General features: G+C 49.0%; 1 protein-coding gene across 7 annotated transcripts in view; it reads right to left on the bottom strand.

Annotated features, from left to right (window-relative positions):
• Positions 1 to 16513, bottom strand: part of SHANK1 (SH3 and multiple ankyrin repeat domains 1) — a 114207-nt gene extending 97694 nt beyond the window's left edge. For 2 of the 7 annotated variants that reach the window (XR_013978539.1, XR_013978540.1), the window contains exon 1: positions 15966 to 16513. The gene's annotated coding sequence lies outside the window, so the exon portion shown is untranslated. The remainder of the gene's footprint in view (positions 1 to 15965) is intronic. The other 5 variants (XR_013978541.1, XM_080976455.1, XM_080976456.1 and 2 more) reach the window with 3 other exon arrangements.
• Between the last annotated feature and the right edge of the window lie 6119 nt (positions 16514 to 22632).

The following is a 22632-nucleotide window of genomic DNA, read 5'->3' as shown; positions in this document are numbered from 1 at the left end:
CACTTCCGCGGGACTGGAGATCACATCTGCGCAGATGCCGGAAATCATGTCTGTGCAGACGCTGGAAATCGTGGGCGCACGCGCGATCCAGCCCACAAAGGGATCTCCACTGGAGTAAACCAGCCCAGGCAAGGTAAACCTTGCCGACCCCAGCTCTAAAACAACACCATGTGGCAGGAAGGAAGCTCCAGGAATCAGCAGAGGGCGCTCTGCTGAGGAGGGTCCCTTGGCAATTGCCTAATGGCGACAACTGCTGATACTCGCAGTTGTCTATGATCTGCTCCACAACTCTACTCTTTTTCGGATCCCATTAATAGGGGATATACAACAGACGAATATTTGAGACAGTGCTTTTTTTAGCGCTGGCACCAAAACTTTGGGACAGCATCCCCGGGTCAATTTGCTGAGCGTCCTCTTTTTCTACTTTTGGGCAGGCTTCGAAAACCCATCTTTTAAAACATGTATGGTAACGTTTAGTTCCTTTTTTTCCACATTAGGAGCTTTGTATTCTCAAAACCATTCTGTTCATTTTGCCAGACTACAAAAGCTTTGCATATCAAACATACGATTGCATTTCGTTCCTTTGCACAGAGAAAATAGACATCAGATGAAACGCAGTACAAAATAAAATAAATAAAAGCAATCAGAGAACAAATGAATAAAAATGTGTTGTTTTGGGTTGTTTTCTCCAAATACTGTCACTTAACAGTTTTAACACAGGCTTTCTTAATCGTGTTTGTTTTCTTTCAATTGGTTTATTAAATTTTGTTGCGCAATGCTGCTCTCTCACTGCGTGTAGTACCCCAGTTTGAGTACATTTATAGAAAAGCAAGATAATAGCAGTTGCGATGATGATGATGATGGAGAAACATGTTCCTCATGGATGCTCCAGGCAACATCTCCAACAACCTCGCTTTCCTGGATTCCTGCTGATAAAAGCTTTCTATTTTAATAAGATGTTCTCTGCCTGCTCCCCCTTTGCTGCTGTTCATATGTTTGCAGGAGGGAGAGAGGCACCTTGCAGAAAAGGCTGTTTGCCAGGATGCCAAAGGTGCCGCATGGGTCTCCATGCCCATCTTCTGGCATTTTGTTAACCAAGAGAAAATATACAGGATGGCCTTCCCACATTTGGTGTTGCGCCATACATTTTGGACTGCAACTCCCACTGTCCCTGACTGCTGGTCATGCCAGCTGAGGCTGATGGGAGTTGTAGTGCAAAACATCTAGAGCAGGGTTTCCCAAACTTGGGTCTTCAGCTATTTTTTGGACTACAGTTCCCATCATTCCTGACCTCTGGTCCTGATAGCTGGGGATGATGGGAGTTGTAGTAAAAAACAACAACAACAACTGGAGACCCAAGTTTGGGAAACCCTGATTTCGAGGAACTCAGGTTGGGAAGGCAGATCTCAGACACAGTCCTCATCACCAGGGCCAGCCCAACCAGGAAGACAGACAAGGAAGCCACCAGAGACAAGAACAGAAAGGGCACCCATCATGTCTGTTCCTGAGTCCAGATTGAAGAGAAAATTCTAAATAAGGAGAGCAGGAGGCCCTGGAGTTGCCCATCAACGACTAACACCTCAGCAGCAAATTCAGAGGTTACCTGGTCCCAGTTTTTCCATTATGGTGAAACAGAACATTTAAATATGAGTAATTATTCCTAAAGAGGGATGCGGGTGGCGCTGTGGGTTAAACCACAGAGCCTAGGACTTGCCAATCAAAAGGTTGGCGGTTCGAATCCCCACGACGGAGTGAGCTCCCGTTGCTTGGTCCCTGCTCCTGCCAACCTAGCAGTTCGAAAGCACATCAAAGGGCAAGTAGATAAATAGGTACCGCTCCAGCGGGAAGGTAAACGGCATTTCTGTGCGCTGCTCTGGTTTGCCAGAAGTGGCTTAGTCATGCTGGCCACATGACCCAGAAGCTGTACGCTGGCTCCCTTGGCCAATAAAGCAAGATGAGCGCCACAACCCCAGAATCGGCCACGCCTGGACCTAATGGTCAGGTGTCCCTTTACCTTTACCTAATTATTCCTAGATTTTCATCTATGCATAGAAATCATCGTATGCATTCCATCCCCCCACCATCAGGAAGACTGGGTCCTCTTGTCTGGTGAGGCGTAAGGAGCCACTCAATGGTGGCTCCCATGAACTGAGAGTGCCCCCAGAATCCTCAGTGGCTTTGCAGGTAGGTCTCCGCTTAAACAGGGATATCCCTTGCGCCATCTCACAGCGAGCACAAAGAGCTCTCGAGCCAGCCCTGGCTGAATCCCAAGCCACTGTGTGGCCGATCCGACTTTGCATTGCCACGGCATCCTTCACTCTGGGAATTAAAATGTTGCATTCAAAGCAGGTTGTGCCAAACAATCAAAACTTGATGTATATTTTGCTTCCTTGGCATAAATCGGCTCCCTTTGCATTCTGTGTTCTGACATTTGAGGATTTCTCTTTTTTCCGAGGAGGATTTGAGATAGAACAGAGCGAGAGCAAGCAGGAAGAGCGTTCAGCAGGCGAGGGTCTGTACATTTGTGTATGTGCGTGGGGGGGCGGCGGTGGCGGCGCATGACTGGAAGCTGCGGAGGAGCGTGGGACGCCGTGCAGGACACAGAAATTGTGTGCATTTCCCCATAAACGTCGGAGACTTCATCAGGCGGTGAAAATACATGGCATTCACCAAACACATTTTATAGTGTCACAAGTGCTTCACCTAGATTATCTCTGTAATCTTTACAACAACCCTGCAAAGTTCTTCAGCGATCACTCGTAGCCGAGTAAGATTGTCTTCCATAAACACGGTTTTAACAGTGAGTCCGTAAGTGACTGGAGATCAATTCTGGATCCACAAGCCCTTCAACAGTGGGGACATTGGTTTCTGGGCGGGAGTTGATCACGGTGTGGGTTTGCCAAGCGTGCCTTCCTCTTAGCACGTTTCTCCCTTGCATCCTGAGTTCGAGTGTCTTCAAAGCCCATGACACCTTTGGTAAAGGCTGTTCTCCAACTGGAGCACTCGCAGGCCAGCGTTTCCCAGTTGTCAGTGTGTATACTACATTTTTTAAGATTTGCCTTGAGAAAGTCTTTAAACCTCTTTTGTTGACCACCAGCATTACGCTTTCCATTTTTCAGTTCGGAATAGAGTAGTTGCTTTGGAAGATGATAATCAGGCATCTTAACAACGTGACCAGTCCAATGAAGCAGATGTTGAAGAATCGTGGCTTCGACACTGGTGATCTTTGCTTCTTCCAGTACACTGATATTAATCATAGAATCATAGACTCATAGAGTTGGAAGAGACCACAAGGGCCATCGAGTCCAACCCCCTGCCAAGCAGGAAACACCATCAGAGCACTCCTGACATATGGTTGTCAAACCTCTGCTTAAAGACCTCCAAAGAAGGAGACTCCACCACACTCCTTGGCAGCAAATTCCACTGTCGAACAGCTCTTACTGTCAGGAAGTTCTTCCTAATGTTTAGGTGGAATCTTCTTTCTTGTAGTTTGGATCCATTACTCCGTGTCCGCTTCTCTGGAGCAGCAGAAAACAACCTTTCTCCCTCCTCTATGTGACATCCTTTTATATATTTGAACATGGCTATCATATCACCCCTTACCCTCCTCTTCTCCAGGCTAAACATGCCCAGCTCCCTTAGCCGTTCCTCATAAGGCATCGTTTCCAGGCCTTTGACCATTTTGGTTGCCCTGTCTTCCGAAGTGATGTGTAATTTTTTAGTTCGCCTGTCTTCCGAAGTGATGTGTAACTTTTTTCCAACAGTGTCACCCCAATATCAGAAGGAAGGCAGCTGAGGCAGAGACATACATGGTGGGGTCAGCTCAGATATAGCACACCCTTCTCCCCTTGGGTGCTCCCGTTCTTTTCCTCCCTCCTCTTGTTTGAGCAGACCATAGCTTGCCATCCTATATGAACTGGCAAAGCATCATGCTGGATTTAGATGGTGAAGAGTTAGTTTCGAATCCTCCCTCTGCCACGAAATGCACTGAGTACCATCGGGCCACTGACACTCAAGCTCAGGAGTCAGCAAGCTTTTTCAGCAGGGGGCCGGTCCATTGTCCCTCAGACCTTGTGGGGGGCCGGATTATATTTTGAAAAGAAGAAGAATGAGTTCCTGTGCCCCACAAATAACCCAGAGATGCATTTTAAATAAAAGGACACATTCTAGTCATGTAAAAACACGCTGATTCCCGGACCGTCTGCGGGCCAGATTTAGAAGGCGATTGGGCCGGATCCAGCCCCTGGGCCTTAGTTTGCCTACACATGCTCAAGCTAATCAACGTCATGAGGTTGTTGTGAGGATAAAGCCAGCCACTATGTATGCCACCAGCATTCAAAATTTGCCACGCACATTTTGACCATCGAGCAAGTGAAGATGCCCGGGTGCCAGGATGGCGCTTGACATCTCCACCATTTTGGGAGTGCCTGCCTGGGGATCCTTGGACCTTGACTGTTTTCACACACTAGTGTAGAATTAAATCTGTTATATATTTTATCTGTGCAGTCCGAATGAATTTCAGGAACCAAAAAGTTGTACTGAAAAATGCGACTTTTGAGCCAACTGGCCCCAAAGTGGCAACCGTTTTGGCAACTGTAACCCTGGTTTAAGGAACCATTTGGCATCTAGCTTACATATCTGAGTTTCTAACAGAATGCCGCTCTGGGTTTCTTCGAGGAAGGATTGGGGGGGGGGGGACTTTTAATCCCCTCACACACATTGGATTGGTGTGGTGCAGTGCAGTGTTGGAAATATCAGAGTAGGACTGAAGAGTTCAAGGCTTAGCCATGAAGCTCATTGGATGACCTTGGGCCACTCAAACTTTATCTGAGCCTAGTCTACCTCACAGGATTGCTCTGAGGATAAGAGATGGGGAGGGACAATATACCTGAGTTCCTTGGATGAAAGGTAGGAGAGAAATGTAATACCAAACTTTAAAAAATGGTGACCTGAGCAAGTACTGTAGTTTGGTGTTACATCTGAACTGGGCAAACATGTTTTACCTTCAAACCAGAGACTGAAACCACGGTTTGCATTGTGTTCAGTCTCGGGGCTGAAGGGCAAAACATGGTCTGCCTGGTGCAGATGTAAAAGCAAGCTATGGTTTGCTCATACAGTAGAGGAGCGGGGGTGGGTGGGCTACCTGAGCTTGTAGCATTTTCATTTAAAGCGCACACCCCTCCAAAAATCCTGGGAAGCGTAGTTTCTCCCTTACAGAGCTGCAATTCTCAGCTCCCCAACAACACTCCTGCTCAGTGGAAATAACTGGGAACAACTCAGTACCCAACCTTTGAAATGGAATACCAACAGGAGAACATTGCAGGGTATTAGAACCATAGAGTTGGAGGAACATCTTGTAGAACATCATGAAGTGTTAAAATCATAGAGTTGGAAGAGGCCTTGTTCAGCAGAGGGCCGGTCCACTGTCCCTCAGACCTTGTGGGGGGCTGGACTATATTTTGAAAAAAAGAAAAGAAAGAATTCCTGTGCCCCACAAATAACCCAGTAATGCATTTTAAATAAAAGCACACATTCTACTCATATAAAAACATGCTGATTCCTGGACTGTCCATGGACTGGATTTAGAAGGCAATGGGGCCAGATCCGGCCCATGGGCCTTAGTTTGCCTACCCATGATCTAGTTCAACTTCCTTCTTGGTACAGGTAATCAATAGCTCACAGCGTCCCCAACAGATGGCTGCCCAGTCTCCACTTGAAGACTTCCAGCAAGGAGAAGATACCTCTCCCTTCTAGGCAGTGTTAAAAAAAAAAAGGTAAAAGACCCCTGACAGTTAAGTCCAGTTGCGTACGACTCTGGGGTTGTGGCGCTCATCTTGTTTTACTGGCCGAGGGAGCCGACGTTTGTCCGCAGACAGTTTTTCTGGGTTAGAAACGCATATAAACTAGACGCCAAATCTAGGCTGCAGTCTAGGTTGAATCTAGGTTGCAGTCACCGCAAGAGAATGTCTATTTTCCAGGGGGTTGGACTAGACGACCCTCAGGATCCCTTCACAATTCTAGGATTCTGTGATCTCAGCTACATTGCTTGACTGTAGCTTGCTCTTGCAACAATTCACTTGTCCCAGTATGCAAGTGAAATCTCCACATAGCTGCAATTGGACCCACCACCCCAGGAGCAAAACGCACCTTGAGAATTTAGAACATTGCCTCTAGGTAATTGGCTCCCCGTGCTGAGCTGCTTTCCCTGTCACCGATTGCAGCTATACTCTTTTTCACATACAAACACTTGCTCACATCGAACACACCACCCACTTTCTCACACGGGTGCACCCCAAATGAGGCCGGTGCGGTACAGCAATTCAGATTGCCGGTCTGCAACCAGACAGACCCAAGTTCAAATCCTAACTCGCTGAGTGATGCTGGGCCAGCCATTCTCTCTCAGGCTGTGGTAATCTACCTCACAAGGTTGTTGTGGGCGGGGGAACAGAACTACCCATGCCGCAGTTATCTCCTTGGAGATAAAGCAAGAAATAAATGTCAAAAATAATTTCCTCCTGTCTTCTCTTTACACACATACATTCAGGCAGAGTGAAGTCGGTGCACTAGCGTCTAAGTCCTCTCCCTCTCTCCTTCACACAATTCTTTTAATCCGCTGAGAAAAAGCACCAAATATTGAGGTGCAAAAGCACTACACCATACTCAGGCAAATACCAGGGTCTTGTCAGAGTCCCGCTTCTTTATTGCAAATAGGGGTGAGGTCATCATGCACGACTAGTCTCGCCCCCAGCTGCCATTTAAATCTCCTTCCTCCATAGTAATACTACATACATGTACAGTACAGGATTGCATTCTGGAGAAATTAATATAGCAGCATGGAGGGCTAGCACTCATCTCAGTGCTGATGGGTGGGCCGCCCTACACCGGGTAATCCCCCGCCAGATCTGGCCCTCGACCGTCACATGAATGCTGGCGTGCTGGAAACAGCAGATGCAAAAGCACCTTGAGATTAGCACGTGTCCCGTTATAGCCATGCAATCATTCATTTATGCACATATGCAAATGGATATATATGCAAACTCGTGTTAGTCTGGAGCTGATTGTGCACCTGCTGTTCCCAACGTGCCAACGATTCGAGTGGCTGCGATCTCATGGGCCACCCGCCGCCCCTGAAAGAAATGAGCGCATGCTCCCGTTTGGGCATGGCTGTACATTCCCACATACATGGGAGCGTGAAAGTACATATTGGGCATGCACACAAATGCCGCAAGCCATATTCACATGGCACATGCACGTCTATTTTCGACTAGGTGCCTGGTTACAAAAATCATGTACAAAGATGTTCATAGCTGTATGTACTCTTATACATATATACTAGGGAATAAGCATGCATACTTAATTGTTTCACACAGAGAAGCAGAAATATGCAGGCATGTACCACTCCAAACGTGCACATGTAGGTCTGCAGAAGCTCTCTCCCAAGCATACCTATGCCCATGCACATCCTTGCAGGCATAGGGGCATGTGTCTGCATGCTTGCAGAGAGAAAGAGAGAGTGTGTTTGTGAGTGTGTGTCTCACACGCACTGAGCCAGGCATGTGCATATCCCTCCTCCCTCACACCGCAGTAACTGTTCTCTCTGCACACCCAGCAGAAATACTCTCAGAAGCATGAATCAAAGACTCAGGAGCTAAGAATAGCCAGGCCCAGCTGGGCGGGGGAGAGGCAGCGCAGGCGCTGTTTGGAATAATGCCAGCCTGGGGGGGGAGAGAGAGATGTGGTCCCCCCCAAAAAAACTCTATCTCTGGAGGCAGAGGGGGCAAATGGATGGGAGGATCCTTGCTGGACCCCTGCCCAGAAATTGCTAAAGGTATGTAGATGGATTAGATAGATGGGGAGAGAAATTGAAAATCAGGGGGGGGGGTGCTGTGTGTCTCACACCCCCTTGCTGACCCAGCCTCTTTACAACCCCAGGCCAACAAGTCCATTTGAGAGAGGGAAGTGGGAGATCTGGCCCTATCGACTGCACAGAGCTAGCCATGCAACGGGAGCCTGCAGATGCACGCAGAGCACACCGTCCAAATCTGGCATGCGAGGAGCACCGCCTTGCCTGTCAAGGCTGCTGAGAGCTTGATCCTGTGTCAACGTCAACCCTAGATGCAAAAGCTTCTCTCTGCGTGTCTCCTCATCCTTTCTGCATCCCTCTAGTGCCACGTGCAGTGGGTGTGAAATGAGGCCAAATGAGGCCAATTCTCCCCGGTGTCACCCATGCACACTTGGCTTACCCTCCTTACACTCACACCGCCGTTCTCTCTCTCACTCACGCACACTCTCACATATACATATTTTCAGATTCCTTAGATTCACATGGATCCTATATATGTGCCACCATGGTTATACAGAATCACAAGCTTATCTTGAGCCTGCCATGCTGGCTTTGGGCCTGGGAGGTCAGAGCTGGGCGAGCTTTGGCTAAGTTGTTCTCTCTCAGCCTTAGTTCCCTCATCAGAAAAATGGGGATAATTGGCTGAAGGTGCAGGTTTTGAGGCAAACAAACATAGGGCTTGCATCTATATGTGTGTGAAGCAGCAGCAGCAAAAAAAGCTCATGCTATTCTAGGCTGCATCTACAGAAGTGTAGTGTCCTGTCAAGGGAAGTAATAGTACCACTCTGTTCTGTCTTGGTCAGACCACAACTGGAGTCCCAGGTCCAGTTCTGGGCACTACAATTTAAGGAGGATATGGACAAGCTGGAATGCGTGCAGAGAAGGGCAACCAGGATGATCAAGGGTCTGGAAAGCAAGCCTTATGAGGAACGGTTGAAGGAGCTGGGTATGTTTAGCGTGGAAAAGTGGAGACTGAGAGGAGATGTGAAAGCCATCTTCAAACATCTCAAGGGCTGTCACTCGTGGAAGATGGAGCAAGCTTGTTTTCTCCTGCTCTGAAGGGTAGGACATGAACGAATGGCTTCAAGTCACAAGAAAGCAGATTCCAAGTAAACATCAGAAGAACTTTTGAATGGTAAGAGCTTGTTCGACAGTGGAATGGACTCCCTTAGAAGGTGGTGGACCATTAGAGGTTTTTAAGCAGAGGTTGGATGGCCACCTGTCATGGATGCCTTAGTTTAAATTCCTGAACCAGATGACCCTCAGGGTCCTTTCCAACTCTGCAATTCTAGGATATGTGCCACATAATACTCTACACAACGCTGCTGGTGTGTTGTAGTGGTTAAGAGTATTTAACTAAGACCTGGCAGACCAGGGTTCAAATCTCCACTCCCACTGGGTGAACTTGGGCCAGTCACTGTCTCTTAGTCTAACCTACCTCACAGGATTGTTGTGAGGATAAAATGGGGAGGGGGTGAACTATGGGTAGCACCTTGAGCTCCTTAGAGGAAAGGCAGGACAGAAATGCAAAATGAAATGATAAATTGAAATGCTAGTTCATGGGAGGGGGGTCAGGGGCATTTTCAGGGGAGAATCAGTAAGTGGGAAGGGATGAGTAACCCTCCTCCTCCTGCTGCTTACCTAGGGACACGGGTGGCACTGTGGTCTAAAACACTGAGCTTAGGGCTTGCCGATCGGAAGGTCGGCGGTTCGAATCCCCGCAATGGGGTGAGCTCCCATTGCTCAGTCCTAGTTCCAGCTAACCTAGCAGTTAGAAAGCATGCTAAAAAGTGCAAGTAGAAAAATAGGTACCTATCTGGCTGGAAGATAAACAGCGTTTTCGTGCGCTGCTCTGGTTTTGCCAGACGCGGCTTAGTCATGCTGGCCACATGACCCGGGAAAACTGTCTGCGGACAAAAGCCAGCTCCCTCGGCCAGTAAGGCGAGATGAGCACCGCAATCCCAGAGTGTCTACGACTGGACTTAACTTTCAGGGGTCCTTGACCTTGACCTTTTACCCACTTACCTATTCATTTCTGAAACTCTCTTTCTCAGTGTTTTTAATTTGACAACCCCCCCCCCCCCCCTGCTAGGCATCAAGACCAAAAATATGCCCAGTGAAGGAGAAATGGCCATGGAGTTATTTGCAGGGTGGGGAGAATGGCTGGTATGGGAAGGGTTAGGTACCACCCTCCCACCTGTCAATTCTCCCCTAAAAATGCAGCTCCTGCTCCTACATTTGCAATACCTTGGCAAATGTGGATTAAGGAACACGCATTTGTCGAGATGTGTCATTCCGTTTGCCTTGGCCTATTTTGCAAAGGATGTTGGGATGAGAGATTAAAGGAGGAGAGACTGTCAGTGGTCTTGAACTCCTGGGAGTCAGAATAACAATAAATTAATGCACCCGCCCACATAAAGACCCTTTTTCACTCATTTAGAATTCCAAGGGCTAATCTTGCAAAATATTCATTAATCCATATTTGCAGACTTCCCACATATAACAAAGCATGCCCTCTTCAGTATCAGCATGCAACATATACGGATGGTCTCTTTGGGAATCAATCCCAAGGTATCCCTCATTTCCCCTGGGGCTTAAAGCACTTTTGCCTAATGAAGCCCTTATTAAAGCACTCTTTTTGGCTACTACAGCGCTGCGGGAGCTACTTTCCCTGTAGGTTCACCCCACATCTCTTGCAACCGCATGGATAGGGTCAATAACAAGGGTCTTCCTTGTGGGGTCAGGACCCTCAAACCCACATCATCAGACCCACCCAGGCGGTTGCAGGCCTTTTGATATGATTGCAGTGCTGTGGGATGAACCCATAGTTGAGCTAGTGCCACAGCGCTGTTGCAGCATGCCAGGCAGGCCCAGCAAATGGATATGGGTACACACAGCACTTGGAAACAGCTTTCGAAATTAGCCAGGCACCAACCAGGCGTGTTTTACGACCGGCAGCCAGCCTTTTGCCAGGAAGTGGAGACGTCTGGTCTCCAGGTTTGGCACCTAACATCTCCATCTGGCTGGCTGGCGTGGCTGCGATGCCACGCCAGTCAGCTGGTCTGCGGGGCAGCACAGCACCAAAAGACATGCCGTGCTGCCCCCATACCATTTGCTTTGTAATCTTGCAAAAGAATTTGCGCCTAGACATATTGTGGTGGTGACCATAACCTCCCTACCTGCTGCCATTGGTAGGGCAGCAGGTAGGGAGGCCAACAGTAGGGGGAGCCGAAGCAGAGGCAGCTGGTTCTGGTTTTGTCCCCATCCTCCTCCCTGCTGAGTTCCACAACGTCAGCACTGAGCTGGAGGAAGAGGAGAAAGCTGCCACAGCCAGTGCCACCCACTGGACTGGATGTAAGTAAGGAGACGGGCGGGTGTGGGGGATGGAGCTGACGGCAGGCAGAGGTTGGCAGGCGGAGCTCCATTCGCCCTAATGCACCAGCCTCCATTGTCAGAGATGGCTGCTTCTAGGGGGCTGCGACCGGTGCAGTTGTACCAGCCGTAGAGCTTCTGGGGCGCTGCAGCTGGTGCCACCACTATTATGTCCGATGGAAGATGAGAGGTTTGGGGAACGCCACTGAAATTTGAGGTGTCATAGTCCACCACTGCCACTGTGCAGACACCTAGCACTGCATGGAGAGAGATGCCTTACATGAGCCACCAAAGTATCACAAACCACCTCAACAAGTACAAAGAGGTTATCTACACACGAGTCCAGCTTACGGACCGCTGTTTGAAGGGTTTGCGGAGGATTGCCCTCTGTTTGAAGGGCTGTCCATGTCCAGTTTGAAGATCAGGGCCCATAAAAAGTTGGCACCACCTAGTTGGTAGATCAGAGGCGTAGCATGGTGTGTGTGGTCCCGGGCGCACATTTTTGATGGGGTGCAATGAGGGCTCGCTCCGACAGGCACGGAGCCCAGGTAGCTGAGGCACGGCAGTGGGTGGGTTGCTCTAGTGGCCAGGTGCCTGGATGCAGCTGGCAAGGAGCCTATTTGAGGCGGGCTCCGTTCTGGTGTGCGCCCCCACCTCAGGCTGCCCAGTCCACCAGGAGGGCGTGGCACTTGCCCTGCTCTGGGTGCCAGCAACCCATGGCATGCTGCTGCAGCAGACTGAGCAGGCACAAAGACCCTTGCTGTGTGAAGGACTGCTTTCTATTTAAATTCTAGTGGTTATTTCTAATTCTGCATCTATAGCCACGTATGCAATTTAAGAAAATCTTATGGATATCCTGGTCTTCCTTTGCCTTCTTTTTTTCTGGAGGTGTCTGTGTGCATTTCCTCTTGTGTGGTGGGGGGGTTCACAAGGCCCCATAGGTAAGGAAGAGGGCCCCTTTGGTATATGCACGGCAAGCATTGTTAACAGCTACCTAATCCTGCCTTTGCAACCATTATACGTGACTCGGTTGCAGATGGCAGAGAAAATCAATCTGAACTGTCCTTGACCTCTGCTGAAAGTTATAAAGTTAGGGTAGATGCTCACAATCTGCCGGACACTGCCAGATTCGCAGGGGCCACAAAGACTTGTACCCAGAGGGGACAGTGTAGCCCAGACAAGTGAAAGAGTAAGCCACCAACGTGCTGGGAAGCCTTGGGCAAACCACCACCACCACTGGCTCCTACTCTGAGCCTCTGCTTAGAATCTGCTCAATGGGAATAACAGTGATCTGCTTCACTAGCAGAGCTTGAGAGAAGGATCTCAAGGAACAGAGTTTGCCAAACTTGGGTTTCCATGCCCTTTTTTTGGACTACAATTCCCATCATCCCTAACTAGCAGGGTCAGGGATGATGGGAGTTGTAGTCCAAAAACAGCTGGAGACCCAGGTTTGGGAAACCTTGCATTAGACATGCTCAGAGTAGACCTTTTGCAATTGACGTTGGTCATGCCCATCAGTTTAATGGGTCTGTTCTGAATAGGGCAAAGATTGGTTACAACCCACAGACACTGCAATACCAAGCACGTTTACTCCAAAGTAAGCTCCTGTGGGTTGTGTTCATAGAATCACAGAGCTGTAGAGTTGGAAGGGACCACGAGGGTCATCTAGACCAGCCCCTGCAATGCAGGAATCTTTTTGCCCAAGGTGGTGCTCGAACCCAAGACCCTGAAATGAGGAGTCTCATGCTCTACTGACTGAGCTATTCAACTAACTTTTACCCAGAGTAGACCCGTTGAAAATAATGGGCCCAAATTAGTCATGGCTGTTATGTTCAGTGGGTCTACTCAAAGTAAAAAAATTGCTTCAACGCTTAGTTCTACTGAGCTCAGTGAGCTCTTGCTAATAAATTGTACTTTTGACCACTCAATCCTATGTGCATTTATTCAGAAGTGACTCCTGCTGTGTTCAGTGGAGCTCACCCAGAAAGCTAGAGAGCACAGACTGCAGCTGTATTCACGTTTTCCTGGAAGTAAATTCCATTAACTCAGTACCTCTGGGTTAATCATGCAAAAGCTTGGGCTGTTTAAAGCGCCACTGTGGTTAAAGAATGAACAAATGCAGGGACCTCACCAAACAAGGCAAGAAAGAGAATCCTACATCACACACGGATATAAAAGGGCACAATGGTTAGTGTGGCAAATGCCGCGTCCCCCACACTGAGAGGCATGCGCAGCAGAACTCCTACAAGACATCCATGTACAAGGTATTAGATATAAGAACCTGTAACCTGCAAGATATTAAAACAGGAATACACAGAATTCTGTGGGCCGCAAGTTCATAGTTGGGGGCAGAAAGCATAGTCAGACAACAGAATTAAGGAGTCCCAGACAAAATAATGTTTCTAATGTTTCTGTAACCACATGTTGCACAATGTGCAGAGAGAGGTGTACTGTACAAGTAAGAAACAGCTCAGGCTACATTGGTACAAGAATCCACGATGGGACAGTATACAAGGAAGAAAGCTTTAAAGCCCCATAGTCCACAAAGGCCCACAGAGTACAGTGGGAAAATAATGTACTCGTGTGTGCGCACACACATGCACACAGAGCATGCACACCAGCACCTCGAAAGCCACATGGCGACAAATCTATAGCCCAGCATGAGTTCTGCCGCGAGCGAGTGCCAAAGGGGCAGATCGCTCTGAGAAACGGCCGTGTGCCTGCTCACAGATGGACGGTGGCTGCCACACGGCTCATCTATATAATCTGATGGGGAATATGCACATGGAGACCTCGTGGCTACACCCACACGGCAATATGAGAACATACAGATGAATGCATATGCATCCAGGCTGACAAACTCAGAGCTGTGAAAACGCTACCCAAGCTCACAAGCACACACGCAAATATCTGGTTTATTCATCCGGAGGACATGAAGGAGGTTGGTTCAAGTCTGTGCCTTTTGCAAAACACATCTTCCACAATTGCGATTGTCAACGAATTTGCTCCTTCTTCTTTTTGGGGGTAAAGGTGATAAAAGTGAAAGGCAGGGGAGGGGGAAATGGCAGAGGTGCGCACAGATGAAGCGGGGAGGCAGCATGGAGGAAGAACACGCATTGAAAAAGCGAGATGATAGAGGGCATTGAAGACCCAGCCGCATATGGGATACCTTGCTCAAACCCATTTCGGTTTCCCGGGGTTTTGCAGACACCTCCCACACATTTCCACAAGCCGTTCTTTGCGGCCAGGAGGACTAGAAACTTGCTTTTGCATTTTGCAGGAAAGCTGCCGTGGGGACGGCGAAGACCCCAGGTCCTGCCCTTGTGCAGTAAAATCGCCAATGTGCACAGGCAGTTGCAGAGAAGCACACCTGCCGCACATAGTATATGGCATATGAGCATGTGTGCATGTGAGTGTGTGCGCTCACCGCGAGGCAGGTTTATTTATTTATTTATTTACCTGGCACACATTCCAACTGGATCCAGATCTGCTTAAAAGCGCCGACACTCCCTCACCCCCACCCCGGCCATTCAGGAGAAGCATGCTCACAGCCTCTCACACACAAGCACTTACTTGCCTCTCTATCTATGCACAACTGCAAGCAGACATGGAGACCAAGAGAGAGAGAAGGCTGTTCTTACAAAGGTATGGCCACAGCAAGGAGAGAAAAGCATGCACGACAGGCGTGCACAAGGGCAAATGCATGGACAGATATGCACGAAGGTACGGATGCATGAGGGATGTGCAGAAAAAGACAGTGACATGCACACACACACAGAGAGAAGAGAAGGAAAATGCATGCATGATTTTATACCTGCAGATTAAGCACACAAGGATGGCAGCTAGCACAATGGTACACATAATGGCATACAGAAATACAAGCACACAGCAATTTATGTGCACACCCTCAGTCGTACGATACACTTTCCCCACCACCCCATGCTCCTTCTCCTCCTTTGTCTCTCAACCCCATTACTACCAGCACATCTGCACATGGCTACCAACACGCACACGCCACCACAAGCATAGGCATAGGCTGACAACCCCAGGCACCCGTTCCCCATTCCATCCCGTATATAGGTCTACACGTGTGCAAGTGTGCAGACACCGAGCTCAGCCCACATGCCTCAGCCAAGCTGCCCACCTCGCGCATGGAAACTCATGCCCGCACACCAGCCCCCCTCACGCCCATTTGCAGGAAGCTTCTGCACCCCAGTTTCTGGAAGAAGCTCCCCCCTCCCCCCTCACTCCCCAATGCCTGCTAATGGACAACCAAGACATACATGCACGTGAGAAAGGCACTCACGCGTAAAGCACATTTTCTCACTCACCTCTGTGCCATAGTAGATGCGGCCCCACACCCCAGCTCACAAGCGGAAAGCCCCCACATGGGGTGGGTTTTTTTTGAAAGTGGGGGCTCCGGAGGGGGGCGTGGCAGGGTCCACAGAGGTGGCCGCACGCGGTGGCTCCGCTGTCACCTCCGGTGCGGCCCCCCCCCCATCCACTCCCCATGTCAGAGCACCGCCGTCCCCTTTCCCCATCGTGGGAACCCCCAGCTCTCCTCCCCAGCCGAAGCGGGTGACGTTTCGCCTCCCACGCGAGAAGAAGACGGACTCCCCCACGCACCCCCGCCAGGCGGTCGCTCCCCCCCCCACACCCTGAAGCGGTTCACCCACGCGTGCAGCCTCCCCCCACGCGCAATCTCCGCGGTTCCCAGCTTAACCTCCCCCACCCCATCACCCCGCGTTACCTGCCAAGGATGGGAGCCGCTCAGCACATGGTCTCCTTTCGGGGGGGACCCTCCGCCCGGTCCCCCCCACCCCTCCTCCGGCTCACCACTCCTCCTTCTCCGCCGCCGCCTCTCTCCGCCGGGTAGTGTCCTTGCGGTCCTTGCACGGGGAGATGGGCGGGGAGCGACGGGGGTCCAGATGTTTCCTCGGGGAAAGGGAGGGGCGCGGGAGAAAGCAGGCTAAGGAGAAAAGGGAAGGTGCCTATCTAGAGAGAGAGAGAGAGCGGTCTTTGGTGGGTGGGTGGGTGGGGGGTATTCAGGCTTGCATGGCGGCGCCCTTTGCTGCCTGCGATCCGGGCAGTCTCCCAGGGCTGCGCTGCTTGCCAGCCGCTCCCTCCCTTGCCTGCCTGCCTGCCTCCCACCCTCCCAGCGCTGGAGCGAGGATGCTCTCTCTCTCTCTCTCTCTCTCTCTCTCTCTCTCTCTTTCAGCCGCCCCGCCCCCACCCCTGCTCCCTTTTTTTGCTGTTCAGGAATGCACGGTTCTGGCGAGCCCACCTCCTCTGCCCTCCCCAATCTCATTCATAAGGTCACGTGGGTGTGAATATTGGGAGGGGGCCTCTGGAGAAGGAGCGCGATCCGGCAACCACACCCCCTCCCCATCTTCGGCCACTTAAGCCCCAACCCCGCATCTCCTTTGCACACGCCCATCCACTCTTCCTCTCGCTAACCCCCAGGTCCTCACCCCGCATCCCCTCCCTGCAACCTCCCCCCCCATTCCCACCCCCCTGAGGCGCCCGCGGGTGCCTCCTCTCCTCCTTTTTTACGTCCCATTTATCCATCATCTCAGATCTCTTCTTCTTCTGCTGCTGCTGCTGCTGCTTCCTCGGGGATCAGCCTCATTTCCATCCCTCCGTTTATAATCGCGCGGCTGCTCTCCCTTCCAGGAGCCTTCTCCGACCCTGCCAGCATCTCTGGAACCAAGCCAGGCTCTTCCTCCCCACCTGCAGCCGCCTCGACAGGTGAGGTTTACATCAGTTTGGGCTTTCAAAGGCAGAAAGTGAGAGCAAACTGACCTTGACCAAAAGGTGCAGTTCCTTTCTCTTCACCCTTGTACCTTTCATCCTCTTTGGCTGGCAGGTATGGATATTGGCCCCAGACACACTCACACTGCATCAGAGCACCATCCTTACACCCCAAGGTGGCGTTGTGGGTTAAACCACAGAACCTAGGACTTGCCGTGATCGGTGGTTCGAATCCCTGTGACGGGGTGAGCTCCCGTTGCTCAGTCCCTGCTCCTGCCCACCTAGCAGTTCGAAAGCACGTCAAAGTGCAAGTAGATATATAGGTACTGCTCCGGCGGGAAGGTAAACGGCGTTTCTGTGCACTGCTCTGGTTCGCCAGAAGCGGCTTAGTCATGCTGGCCACATGACCTGGAAGCTGTACGCCGGCTCCCTCGGCCAATAGAGCGAGATGAGCACCGCAACCCCAGAGTCGGTCACGACTGGACCTAATGGTCAGGGGTCCCTTTACCTTTACAGGTACTGGGAACCACCAGAATGGCTTGCGGCCTTCCCCATATCTGTCGCATCACTGGGTACCAGTCCTACTTGCTTATCCCAAGATGAGCAAACATCCCTAGAACCCCATCCTCATCCCTAGGCTCCCTTCTTAGCTGGAGGCACCTGCCGTCCCTCCAGACTTCCAATGAGGTGGCTTGGAAAAGGCAGCATTAATGGCAGTGGTGTCTTGTCACTTATTGAGGCTGATAGGGTGGAAGGTGGTGGAGCCAACAGTAGGTGGTGCCATAGGCAATGGCAGGCAGAGGCAACTAATTTTGCCCCCATCCTCCTCCCTACTGAGGTGTACCAGGGCAAGACTGAGACTAAGGAGGAGGAGGAAGCTGCCACAGTCAGTACCACCCTCTGGGCCTGGTTGTAAGTATGAAGGCTGGTGGGATCCCAGCTGAGGTTGGTGAGGTTGTGCCCCGTTTCCCCTAATAGACCAACCTTGTGGAATGTATTAAAAGGTAGGGATGCCTGTGGGATCGATAAGGCAATGCCTGGCTATGATACTCAATAGTATCATAGCAATACTGAGAAATGAGACTCATAAAGGCAGATAATATGTTGTACACACAAGGCTGTACAACAGGACTCCCAATATTGCTAGACCACAACTCCTATCATTCCTAACCATTGGCCATGATGGCTGGGGCTGATGGGAATTGGAGTCCAACAACATCCAAAGGGAACAAAGCTTCCCTAATCCTGCTGTACAAAGTACATGAATCCTGGCATTCATTCATAATTTATTTGTTATAAGCATGTATTTTATTGTAAGTAACATTTATTGTGTTTTTAATGGTTATAGCACAACAAAATGTAGAAACAGAAATAGCAGGAAAGGCAAACTGGAGGAATTTACAGGAAAGCCTGCCCCATTCCAGGTATGCACATTATATGAAGGGAAAATAAAGAAGCAGTCAAGTTATCATTCCAAGTATCCGAAACTTATGGAGATGATTGCCAAGAGAAGGTGCTCTTTGCCATATAGTAAATAAAAGCATGCCACACCATATAAAAGGAGTCCTTGCCTAAATTTCAGATTATGTGTGATTCCCCACCTCCACTGCCCCATAATCACCATGTTCCATAAAGAGATATATCATCTGTCCAATCTGAGGTCTTGAGCAGTTTTCCATGATATTTTTATACCAATGTTCCATCATGTTCCCAGGATGGCTTACCGCCCCCCCCCCCGGCAATAAAATAAAACAATTAAAATGTGCATTCAAAAATAAAATAAGCTGAAAGCCGTAAAGTTATAAAAGCAACGGGAAACCTAGTTGCAGCTAGAAAAGCTCAGGAAAATAAAAAAACAGGTCTCTTCTGCCAGTTATAAAGGACAATAAAGTTTAAAATGTGTGTGTTGCTGTACTATAGCCAGCAATGGACACATTTAAAGCACACATGACAGAGCAATTGATCCTGGTTTACGTGTGACTCTGCAGTATAGCCAGTGATAGGCATGGGCCATAGTGTCTGGCATGGCTAGCATATACAATGTGTGAAGAAGAGAGTACACACTGACATCCTTGGGACATAGACTAATGGGGGGGGAAGGGCAGAGCGCAGGCATTCAGGATAGCTCAGTTGGCTGGAGTGTGCTGCTCATAATGCCAAGGCTGCAAGTTTAATCTCCATATAGCAGGGGTCAGCAACCTTTTTCAGCAGGGGGGCAGTCCACAGTCTCTCAGACCATGTGGTGGGCCAGACTATATTTTGAAAAGAAAAGAAAAAAGAACGAATTCCTATGCCCCACAAATAACCCAGAGATGCATTTTAAATAAAAGCACACATTCCACTCACGTAAAAACATGCGGATTCCCGAACCATCCACGGGCTGGATTGAGAAGGCAATTGGGCCGCAACCGGCCCCTGGGCCTTAGGTTGCCTACCCCTGCCATATAGGATCCTGCATTGCAGGGGGTTGGAAGAGATGATCCTCAGGGTCCCTTCCAGCTCTACAATTCTGTGATTCTAAGCTTTGTATGGAAAAGGCCCTGTGTTTAATTCACAGGATTGCCAAGCAGGGCTGGGAGAGATCCCAGTTAGATGGGCCAATATTCAGACTCTGTATATGTTCCAATAAATGCTACTGCCATCTGTAATACCCCCAGACCGCATGTGAAACTTGCTATCTGACATGCCTGGGCCATAGAAATGCACACAAAGTTGGTGTTCAGAAAGACTGGTGAATTACATGTAAATACACTCCTATCCACTGGCAAATACGGACCTACCCCACTGGGATTGTAATTTATTTTTCAGATCTGCTCCCCACCTCCAGCTATTTTGGACTACAATTCCTATCAGCCCTAGCCAGCTGTACTATACTACGATACTGTGGAAGGACATGTGGATCCAGAATTGGCCTCCGCAGTCACTTACGGACTCATTGTTAAAACCGTGTTTATGGAAGACAATCTTACTCGGCTACGAGTGATTGCCAAAGAAGAAGACTACGATATGTATCTTGTACAGTGGTACCTTGGTTCTCAAACTTAATCCGTTCCGGAAGTCTGTTCCAAAACCAAAGCGTTCCAAAACCAAGGCACGTTTTCCCATAGAAAGTAATGCAAAATGAATTAATCCATTCCAGACTTTTAAAAACAACCCCTAAAACAGCAATTTAACATGAATTTTACTATCTAACGAGACCATTGATCCATAAAATGAAAGCAATAAACAATGTACTGCAGTCACACAATCAGTAGCTGAACTGGGTTCCACACAGTCACAAAACAAAAAGAGCCACAAAAATGCAAAATAGATAGTGAAAACAGACAGTCAGTAACACTCAAAACAGAAGTGTGGCACTCAAAACGGAAGAGTAACACTCAAATCAGAAGCGTAACACTCAAAATGGGCACATTCAACATCTGAACAAAGTTTGCAAACCGGAAGACTTCCGGGTTCGCAGTGTTTGGGTGCCAAGTTGTTTGAGAACCAAGGTGTTTGAGAACCAAGGTGCCACTGTATCTTCTAATAGCAGCTCATTCTTGGAGAGCAGAGCTTTATGTAGCCAAAACAATACCAGCAGCGTACAAGGAGATTAGCAGCAGGCTTGGGAGCACATCAAGATTTGCTAAAACAGAGCGCATGTTGCGGGAGGAAAACCCTCAATGGGGAGGGGATCCCAAAAGCAGGCATTAGAGGGGGACTGAGTGTGCTCATTGGGCATGGTGTGCTGACTGACTGTTGGAAACAGAAATCTGGGTAGGAGGTGCAGAGGCAGTGATGAAGTTTGGCGTGCAAGAGGGCAGCAGCCACAACCACACCCCCAAGGAGTATCCAGAACAGAGGAATTTTACCACCACCTCACTAGCCTTTCAAGAACGGCTTAACTTTTCTTGTAGCCCAGCCTCAGCTCCTATACAAATGGATGCTTTAGCTGAGATGCAGCGGGTTGGACTAGATGACCCTCCCAACTCCGTGATTCTTTGGTAATTACCTGGAAGGAAGCTCCATTGAACTCAGCGGTGCTTATTTCTGGCTGCAAAGGTTAAATGTGCAAAAGACTCCAAAGATCTTCAGCTTTTTAAATTAGAAGTACAAACATTCTTGCAAGGAAGGGTTACCATTCAAACCGCTAGTGTGGAAATACGAGCCCACATGAAAGAAAAGGACCTGAGAGCCTCTTTTATCTCTTCATTCACCCCATCATTTGCTCTGGGTCTTCCGGCAGATTACTGCATTGCTCTTGCTCTGTCCTATAGCTGTGTTCCCTTGCATTCTTGCTCCGCTCCACCACTGGGAAGGGAAATGGAATGGAGTATCCTGCAAAAGGGCATGGCTGGCTGGCTGGCAGGCACCCTGAACATGAGCACTCCACACTGCAATGTTACATTATGCTATATCGATCAGCCTTGCCTTTTAGCCCAAAACTGGCTTCCAGCAGAGCTCGTAGCAATTAAAACACTGTACATACAGACTGCTGCTGGAGGAGCAGCAGTCCTGAGCTGGGTCTTTATCCAGGTGTGACAGAGCGATGCCTGACAGCTGATTCCTCATCCCCTGGTGGCCTCAGCGATGTGAGTTAGTAGCTAAGGGAGGTTCTAAGCCTTGCTAGATCAGACTAGTTCGGCATCCCCATTTCCACCACCCACTAAGCGAAAGGTTATCATGCACACTGCATGCAGAAAGAGTAATGTGTTGGGAGCAACCCACAGACACAAAGCAGGGACACTCGTTGCTCACTGACCAAGGGAGACGTACACACAAACGCACAACATCTGCACTGTGGAAGGAGCTGACAAAAGTGCCCACACCGAGGTCACTTCCCGTTGAAATGTATTCTAAACATGTGCAAATAAACACACGCTCAACTTTATTGTTTATTGGGTGACTGTTCCCCCCCCCCCCCAGTTTTCTGAATTAATTTGCTTCATTAATTTGTTTGTTTTTGTTTATAATGATAATAATAAGTGATGTTTCTGTCATTACTGTCTTGTTAAGCTGCCCAAGGACCGTAAACTTAGGGTGAAGGTGTTGGATAGGCAGTTATTCCACTCTCCCAAAAGAGAGTGAGAAATCCCAAATTTCATGTCATTGACATGAAATTTGCAATTGCTTATTTATACAAATACACAGACATTGAGAAAGAGCTGCTACCATTTGAATAGAAATACAAGACACCTCACTCTAGTGGAGAAAGAAGACTGTTGCCAGGTGATCCGTGTGCGTTTTTGGTCCAGGGGCTGACTGTTGATGGACAGTTTCAAGAACTTTATTAGGGTTCCTTTTCTTTAAACCAGGTATGGTTTGGACAGCCCTTGAAAGTGAGGATGCTTTCAAAAAGAGGGCATTTTCCAGACAGAGCATCAAACAGAGGACCTTCCTTTGTAGCCACCCAATGAAAGTATGTGATATAAATTATGTAGGTTAAGTAAATGAGAGGTGGGGGGAAACCCCATAAATAATGAATATATTTTTAACATTTGTTCTTTTAAGAAAAAAGCTAACCAAAACGGAATAAATTAATCCAGATTTATGCTGGCCAGGTGACAACCCCAACATAACACAGTTCTCTCTCGCAATCCAACTTGGGTGAGGCTTTGGCCTGGCCTGCTTTTCGCATCTGGATTGAATTAGACATTCCGGCTTCTGGCTGGCTGGAGTTCTGTCCC

This window comes from Podarcis pityusensis, assembly GCF_964106645.2.
Source record: "Podarcis pityusensis genome assembly, chromosome: 13".
Classification (NCBI taxonomy): domain Eukaryota; kingdom Metazoa; phylum Chordata; class Lepidosauria; order Squamata; family Lacertidae; genus Podarcis; species Podarcis pityusensis.
The sequence above is the reverse complement of the archived record's forward strand: the minus strand, read 5'-3'. Positions and strand labels throughout refer to the sequence as shown.